The sequence below is a fragment of the Solanum verrucosum genome, unplaced genomic scaffold (genome assembly GCF_900185275.1).
Source record: "Solanum verrucosum unplaced genomic scaffold, falcon-dt-bn FXZP01000074.1, whole genome shotgun sequence".
NCBI lineage: Eukaryota > Viridiplantae > Streptophyta > Magnoliopsida > Solanales > Solanaceae > Solanum > Solanum verrucosum.
In genome coordinates, this window is record NW_026020200.1 from 1,862,424 (window position 1) to 1,871,435 (window position 9,012).

Below are 9,012 nucleotides of genomic sequence, written 5' to 3' on the forward strand. Positions count from 1 at the left end.
AATAATTGACTGAGCATACGAATATGCTGACTTATGTTACTTACTGGCTAGCTAACTTATGTGACTAACTTATGACTTACTAATGTGACTGACTTATGTTACTTACTAGCTAACTATTTATGTTATTTAATAACTAATTAACTAACTTACTTAATTCCTAACATAAAGTCCTTATGTGATTTACTAATGTAACGGACTTATGCTACTTACTTGCTAACTGACTTATGTGACATAATAACTAACAAACTAACTTACTTATTACGTAATGTAACTTACCTATGTGACTTAGTAGTGTGAATGACTTATGTTATTTATTAAATCATTGTAGGCTAGTAGCATGGTTAAAGTTACCATATACTTTCATCATGGTGGTGAGTGGATTACTAGTTCAGAACAACATAATGATAAAAGATACGTTCATTATTGGAGAGGGTATGATCCTAATCTTATATCTTCTTTTGGTTAAGTCAATAAGTACACAAATAAGTTAGGTTTTGTTGGTGTGCAACTACTTATTGTAGTTGCTCCTTTTGGGAAATATTTTGAAATAGTAGGTGATGAAGGTGTTAGGACTTTAGCATATTTTAAAGAATCCATTCATTTGTTTGTTATTGATGATTGTGAATAATCTATTGATGGACCTGATATTTTCATGCATGATGGATCATTTTTACTTTTACCAATTGTTAATGAAGGCATAGACTGTAGTCAAAGTGAAAGTGACAGTGATAATGAAATGGTGTTTACTTTTTGTCATGACCCAAGTGTACCCCTAAACGTAACAAGGAACAAAGAACCACGAAAGGCACCATGTAAGCCACTTAGCATATCATAACATAAAGCATTGGAACAATAAGAGTAAAAGACACATTTAAGTCCAAAAACCTTTATAAAGGAAAGGGGAAGTCTAGACTTGTCTAAATTAGCCATCGATTACAATAGTTCAAATGAAAAGGGACATAGCCCATACAACATAGTCCGAAAATAAAATGCTAGAAATGAAACTCCAAATGAATCTCCCATCCTCGAATCATGAGGACTCACCACATGCAAGGAGAATAGTCGAATCCAAGCTTAAACCAAATGATAACCGCCTTAAGAACCAGACCATACACTTGAGAAAAATGTAGGAAAATATGGGTTAGTATAAAAACGCACTAAGTATGATAGCCATGCACAAAATCATGAAAACATGCTAAAAGGGACATTTTAGTTGAATGCATGTTATTTACTAAGTTAAAGCATCATTTTGAAGATAATGGAAAAGCGTAAGCCATAAACATATCCAACATATAGATCATCATAGCATAATGGAAGCATACCATAAATACCCTCAAAGCATACTTGTTCAATGCATGAATAAAATCCCATAATCCTACCCATACTAAGTAAAGCTTCTTGAGTAGAGATAGTTCATAACTCATAGTTTGTTCATACTATCATAGTGGGATAAGCCTTAACCGACATAGACCATGTGAGTGTAACATGGAATCCGGTGTTTATCCCACACTGAAAAGGGGTCGTCCTACTTGCCTAAGATAGAACCATACTGTTAGCTTAAGTGGATCCACTAGCTAAAGACCTATGAGGACACATAGTTTATGGCATAATGGGATTGCTACTACAGAACCCGACATCTACTAATGTGAGGGCTTACATCCCAAGAGATTGCTCCTAGAAACCCAGTCTCTACTAACGTGAGGGCTTCCACCTCATATCACTATCCACTTGGTAATAGAATATTCAGATTGAGTTCATAATAAGTCTTGACTTAAGGTCATAATTATGGAAGAATGTATTGACACTCAATCCAACATAACTCATACTAAAGCTCATAGATTCGATAGGTGAGACTAGTCTTCCAACCTTAGAATCACTACATGTGACAAACCTTTCACATCATATCATATTCATACATAATTGTGTACACGAGGATAATCATCAAACAACACAAAAACTAGATCATAATCATATTTACTTTACTCTCAAAGTGTTATGAAAGCATATACATAAACCTCATAATCATGCATAATTCTCATGTTTTTCCCTTCAAGGACCATAGATCACATTCAATCAACAATTGCTCCTGCAACTTTCATGGAATTGATGAACAAGGTATTCAAACAGTATTTGGACTTGTTCGTTATCATCTTTATTGATGATATCCTCATTTATTTTCAAAATGAGGAGGAGCATGCGACTTATCTGTGAGTTGTTCTGTAAACTCTCAAAGATCGCCAGCTATTCGCTTAGTTCAGCAAATGTGAATTCTGGTTACAGTCTATCACTTTCATTGATCATGTGGTATTTATCTAAGGGATCCGAGTGGATTCACAGAAAATTGAGGCACTACAAAATGGCCCAGACCCACCTCTCCAACAAATATCATAAATTTATTGGGTTTGGTAGGTTATTACAGGAGATTTGTTTAAGGATTTTCATCCAAAACTTTCCCATTGACCAAGTTGACTCAGAAGAAGGTCAAATTTAAGTGGTCAGATGAGTGTGATAGAAGCTTCTCAGAACTTAAGACTAGGTTGACTACAACTCCGGTGTTGACTCTACCAGATGGTTCAGACGGTTATGTGATTTATTGTAATGCATCAAGGGTCGGCCTAGGTTGTGTGTTGATGCTGCGAGGTTAGGTCATAGCTTATGCCTCTAGATAACTTAAGGTTCATGAGAAGAACTACCTGACTCATGACCTCGAGCTTACAACTGTAATATTTACCCTAAAGATTTTGGGACACTACTTGTATGGTGTTCATATTAATGTATTCACAGATCCTAAGAGCCTCCAGTATGGGATTGCCCAAAAAGAGTTTAATTTTCGTCAGAGGAGATGACTTAAATTCTTCAAGGATTAAGACATGATTGTGATGTACTATCCGGGTAAGGCCAATGTAGTGGTTGATTCTCTCAGCAGGTTGTCCATGGGCAGTGTAGCACATGTTGAGGTAGAAAGGAAAGATCTAGCCAAATGTGTTCACCAGCTTGTTCGCTTAGAAGTTTGCCTTACGGACACATCTGATACTGTGGTGATACTTTAGAATGGATCAGAATCTTCTTTGGCAGTAGAGGTTAAGGAAAAACAAGATAGTGATCCTATATTAGTTCAGTTGAAAGGTGTAGTTCATCAGCAGAAAGTTGAGGTTTTATCAAGGGGAGATGGTGTTCTTCGGTACCAAGGTCGCTTAGATGTTCCTAATGTGGGTTAGTTGAGGTAGTAGATCCATACGAAATCTCATAACTCCTGGTATTCCATTCATCCATGTGCTACTAAGATGTAGCGTGATCTACGAGAAGTCTTTTGGTGGAGCGACATGAAGAGAGACACAGTAGACTTTGTGGCTACGTGTCCAAATTGTCAATATGTTAAGGTAGAACATCAGAAACAAGGAGGTATGTCTCAGGTGATTAACATTCCTACATAGAACTGGGAAGTTATAAACATGGACTTCATTACAGGTTTACCTCGTACTCGGGGACAACATGCCTCCATTTGGGTAATAGTGGATAGAGTTTCTAAGTCTGCTCACTTCTTGGCTGTCAAGACTACTGATTCAGCGAAGGACTATGCCAAACTCTACATCGGTGAGATAGTCAGGTTGCATGGGGTTCCTTTGTCTATCATCTCAATAGAGGTCCTCAATTTACCTTTCATTTTTGGAAATCGTTTAAGAAAGGTCTTAGTACCCAAGTAAATCTCAGTACAACATTTCATCCACTGAAGGATAGTCAGGCGGAACGTGCAATTCAGACCTTAAAGGACATGTTGAGAGCTTGTGTGATCGATTTCAAGGGTATTTGGGATGATCACCTAAATCTCATAGAGCTCACCTATAATAATAGCTTCCATTCTAGTATTGAGATGACCCCGTATGAGGAACTATATAGGCATAGATATACGTCCCTAATTGGTATGTTTGAAGTAGGTGAAAATCGTTGATTGGGTAAGATTTGGTTCATGCAGCTATGAAAAAAGTTCATCTCATCAGATATTGACTAAAGACAACTCAAAATCGTCAGACGTCCTATTCAGATGTGAGGAGATGGGACTTAGAATTTGAAATCAATGATTGGGTTTTCCCGAAAGTGTCACCTATTAAGGGGGTGATGAGATTTGGCAAGAAATAGAATCTCGGTCATGGAAATGTAGGTCCTTACAGAATCCTGAAAAGGGTTGGTAATGTGGTCTATGAGTGAGAATTTCCAGCAGAATTAACAATGGTAGATCCAGTCTTTCACATTTCTTTATTGAAGAAGTGTGTGGGTGATCTGGCATCAATAGTACTATTAGATAGTGAGGCTGTGAAATATAGTCTCACTTATGAAGAACCGTTAATTTAAATTCTTGACCGTCAGGTTCATAGGTTGATAAATAAAGAAGTTGCTTTAGTAAAGGTTTTGTGGAGGAGTCAGTCCCTAGAGGGAGCTACTTGGGAAGCAGAAGCAACCATGAAGGCCAAGTATCCTCACCTATTTCCTTCCGATTCCATTTTAGCTCCACGTAATAGTTCCTCTCCAGTCTTTCAGTTTACTCTTGCGTAAATTTAGTCTCAGTATTTTATTCCTTCAGTTGTTCTTGCATTTCAGCATATTTGCATGTTCTTGGAACTCAGTTCAATTAGATATGAATTTCTAGTAATTAATGGTAGGGTTTGCAGCTCCTTCCCTCCATACTCAGATAGTTTAGACTTCATTCGAGGACGAATGATCCCAAGTGAGAGATATTGTCACATCTCAAAAATCCAACATGGACTATTCACCATGAAAAAGTGAACCACATAGGGGTTCACATGATGTCATCAGGACCACGACCCGTCACCCTCATCGTGGTTTACAGCCAACCAGAAGTGGTGGACTACGGATCCCTCCACTGGCCGTGGTGTGGCTCGTCAACCTGCACCAGTAAACTCTAGACCCTAAGTGAAGAACCACGGTGCCCTTCAAGGTCTATGGTCCTTAACATGGTCCGTGGAGTGGATAGTAGGGGGGTACCAGAAACCAGTAGCACTGGCACATGAACCATGACCAACTTGACGGGTCGTGGTCCCTATGATCGTCTATCACTGGCTCCGTGGAAGAGCTTTGTCAGCTTTTATGTTAGGGTCATTTTGGTCATTTTCCCTATGCGTTAGGCACCTAAACTACATCGTTTTACATAGTTTAAGCCTAATAATCTAGTCATAACCTAACCAAAACCCTTATTCACCAAAAATCATCCAAACTTAGAAGAAAAAATGTAGAGAGAGACATCAGTTTCCCAAGAACAGTAGAAGGTTTTCTTATAGTTTCAGCCCCAAAACTGAAGGATTTTGTAACACCCCACTATTTGAAAGAGCTAGAATTAGAAAGAACCATTTTTGGAAAGAATGAATATATGGAATTTGGCAAAGTTATGTTACATATGAGTTTTCGATCAACTTCAAACAACTATAACATTCAGTACAACATGAGTTAGGTGGTCAATAAGATATCAAATGAAAAGTCTTGTAATCCTCTTTCCAACACCACCTATTCTGCTAATTTTTGAGCTCGTATGAGAGTGATATGCCCGTTTAAAGTTGGGTTGTCCAATTAAGGAAAGTTACCCATATTTAAGAGGGGTATTTTGGTCTTTTCCTAACCCAATTAAATTCTTTCGTTTCTAGTAATTAATTGGTGAAGCTGGGTTTATAGGACCACACTTAGTTGATCAAGTTATGGAGAAAGTAAAGTTTATTCATGAAAGGTTAAAAACAACCCAGAGTCGTCAGAAATCCTATACAGATGTTAGGAGAAGAGACTTAGAGTTTGAAGTATATGATTAGGTATACTTAAAAGTTTTACCCATGAAGGGTGTTATGAGATTTGGTAAGAAGGAGAAACTTAGTCCCCGGTATATGGGTCCTTACACAATATCCAAAAGGATTAGTACTGTAGCTTATGAGTTGGAGCTACCGCAAGAGTTAGCAGTTGTTCATCCAGTGTTTTAGATTTTTATGTTGATAAAGTGTATGCGTGATCCTTTAGTTATCATACACACTAAATATATTGGCATTTAGGATATCTTGTCTTATAAGGAGATTCCTGTTCAAATTCTAGACCACCGGGTTTGCAAATTGTGAACCAAAGAGGTAGCATCAGTCAAGGTCTTATGAAGAAATCAGTTTGTTGAGAAAGCTACATGGGAGGCTGAGGAGGACATGAAGAAGATATATCAACATCTCTTTGAGTCCGGAGACACTCCAGAACAAGGTACTAATTCTCTTCTTAGTACTCTTTAATTGATATACTGAATGTGTTAGATGTGCTTGTTGGGTGTTTGAGCTGAATGTTAGATGTTATACCCTTAGTCTACTTAGAGTTATCTCATTCGAGGATGAATTTGTCCAAGGGGGAGATATTGTAACACCCCACTATTTGAAAGAGCTAGAATTAGAAAGAACCATTTTTTGAAAGAATGAAAATCTGAAATTTGGCATAGTTATATTAAGTATGAGTTTTCGGTCAACTTCAAACAACCATAACTTTCCGTACATGATGAGTTCGGTGGCCAGTAAGATATCAAATTAAAGGTGTTGGAATCCTCTTTCCAAAGCCAACAAGTTTGCTAATTTTTGAGCTTATATGAGGGAAATATGCCCATTTAAAGTTGCACTGTCTAATTAAGGAAAGTTACCCAGATTTAAGAGAGGTATTTTTTTCTTTTCTTTACCCAATTAAGTTAGTTCATTTGTAGTAATTAATTAAGTGTCTAAACTAAATTGGTTCAGTTGACGCACTCAAATTTCTCGCTAGGGTTTTCGAGAAAAGAACTCAAGAGGATAAAAGAGGAGAAAATATCAAGATTTCGTCAAGTTCTTGGACGTTTCATGCGGATTTTGCCAAGGGTTGGTCCCTAAAGAGGTATGTGAGTTCACATTGAATTGGGTTCATTCACCCACGCACCATAATAATTTATTTTGGCATGAATTCATCCTAAAATTTTGAAAGTTTGATGTTCTTGATTGTTGTTCTTGAATTTGCTTTCGTTCTTAAATTGGAATAAGATTGATGAATTTCTTTAGATAATTGTGCCAATTATTAGAGTTGTTTTGAGTTAGATTCTTGTGTACATGTTTTAAGTATCTGAATCTAAAGATAAATATAGAAAGAAAAATCTAATTTAATCTAATTATGATCAGAAAGCGAGTTGAAAAATTCGTAGGGAAGTTCTGAGGCGAGGCTGGGGCAACGCATCCCCGATGCGCCAAAAGGTCTTGGGTGACACACCCCCGATGCGCCAGAAGGCCTGGCGTGGCATACCAGCAATGCACCAAATTTGTGTCTCTGAACTTTAGGGGTTGGCGCCCAGTGCTAGCAGTGCGTCCGGGACGTCTGCCCCCACCCATTTTTCATCGTTTAGACTATCTGAGTCCTTCTTAAGTGTACTAACACATCCTATCGATTCAAACTATTCTAAATGACCTCTAAACATCTAGAAATTATCCATAAACATGAATCATATCCTTGATTCAATAAATTCAAGTTCAAGGAAAGTTAAGAACCAAGTCTAGAGTGTTCTTAGAGTATTTTCGAAAGACTTTTACAAATGTTTCTAAACTTGTTTTAAGACTTGAGCATTGAGTTGAGTAAGAGCGAAGTTCATTTTCCTTAAAATATTATATGGGAACTAAGTATTCCCAAATATTAAATGTTTTCACATTTAAACAAGAGAGAAAATACTGATTTTCCAAGAGAGCATTTGAGCTACTTTTTGAGTAAAAATCTTAAGCCACGGAGAAAGAGTTATATTCTTAAACATATGAGTTGAGTATATTTTGGGAGTAGTATTGAGCATCGACATGGATACGAGGTAATAACAACTCAAGTCTCCATAAACCATGTAGCCAACGTGGGTAGAAATGATCATACTTTTTAGATGATTCCTTAATGCTTTTAAGCATAGCTTAGTAGATCCACTAAGTTGAGGCATTCTATATCCCAGCAAGTTATAGGATAGTTCTGGCAGCGTGGGCGAGATGGTGTATTATCACATAGCTCACAGTGAATATTGTCAGTTAGAAAATCTCCCAAACAGAGTTTATTTTTTGTATTCTTATATACAACTGAGATATTATGGTATTTTCCAATACTTTAATATGCTATCTACTATTTAAATACTTTATATAAACTGCATCTTTATTGTTGTTTTATTTCTTCATTGAGTTGCGTATCCATGAGTTGAGTAAAGTTGAGGTCAGTAATTCTTTCAGATTCAAGTCAAGCTTACGTTTCATTTAGAATTCCCCTCGCATACTCGTACATTCAATGTACTAATGCCATTTGGCCTGCATCATTTTATTATGCAGATACAGGTAACTATGATCAGCATCCAGTGCTTGGTTGATTCAGTTAAGCATTTCTAAATCATTTGGTGAGCCTCCTTGCTTTATGGATGATCCCTTTATTATTGCTTTATCATTTCAGTTATTAGGATGATCAGGGGTATAATCCCAACATCCCTCATAGTATTAAAGGCTTCATAGACATATAGTTATAGTTGTTTAGTGTTTGTATTTCAGTTGTTTTGCTATAAGACTTGAGTTACCTCTTTGGCTAGTTGGATGTTTAATCCTAAAACATTCTAAGTTACTTTGAGAGTGTTTAGTAAAGTTGCATTTGTTTTCTTTTATTAAAGCTTAATGTCTTCCGTTGATAATTTAGCCAAGCCAAGGGTTTGCTTAGAGCCAGTAATGGTTCTCGAGTGCCAGTCCCGCTCAGGGTGTAGGCTCGGGGCGTGACAAACTTGGTATCAGAGCACAGAGTTCAAGAGTTCTAGGGAGTCTATGAAGTCGGGTCTGTAGAATCCTAGATATTGGTGTGAAGCGCGCCACATCTATAATTAAGAGGCTGTAACATTTAGGAACTATCTCACTTCTTTCATACTCATTTCATGCGATAGAGTTTATCTCTAAAACTTTTCTTCTAATTTGTGATTGCTCGTATCTTTCAGATCATGCCTCCACGAAGAGCTATCTGACGTCG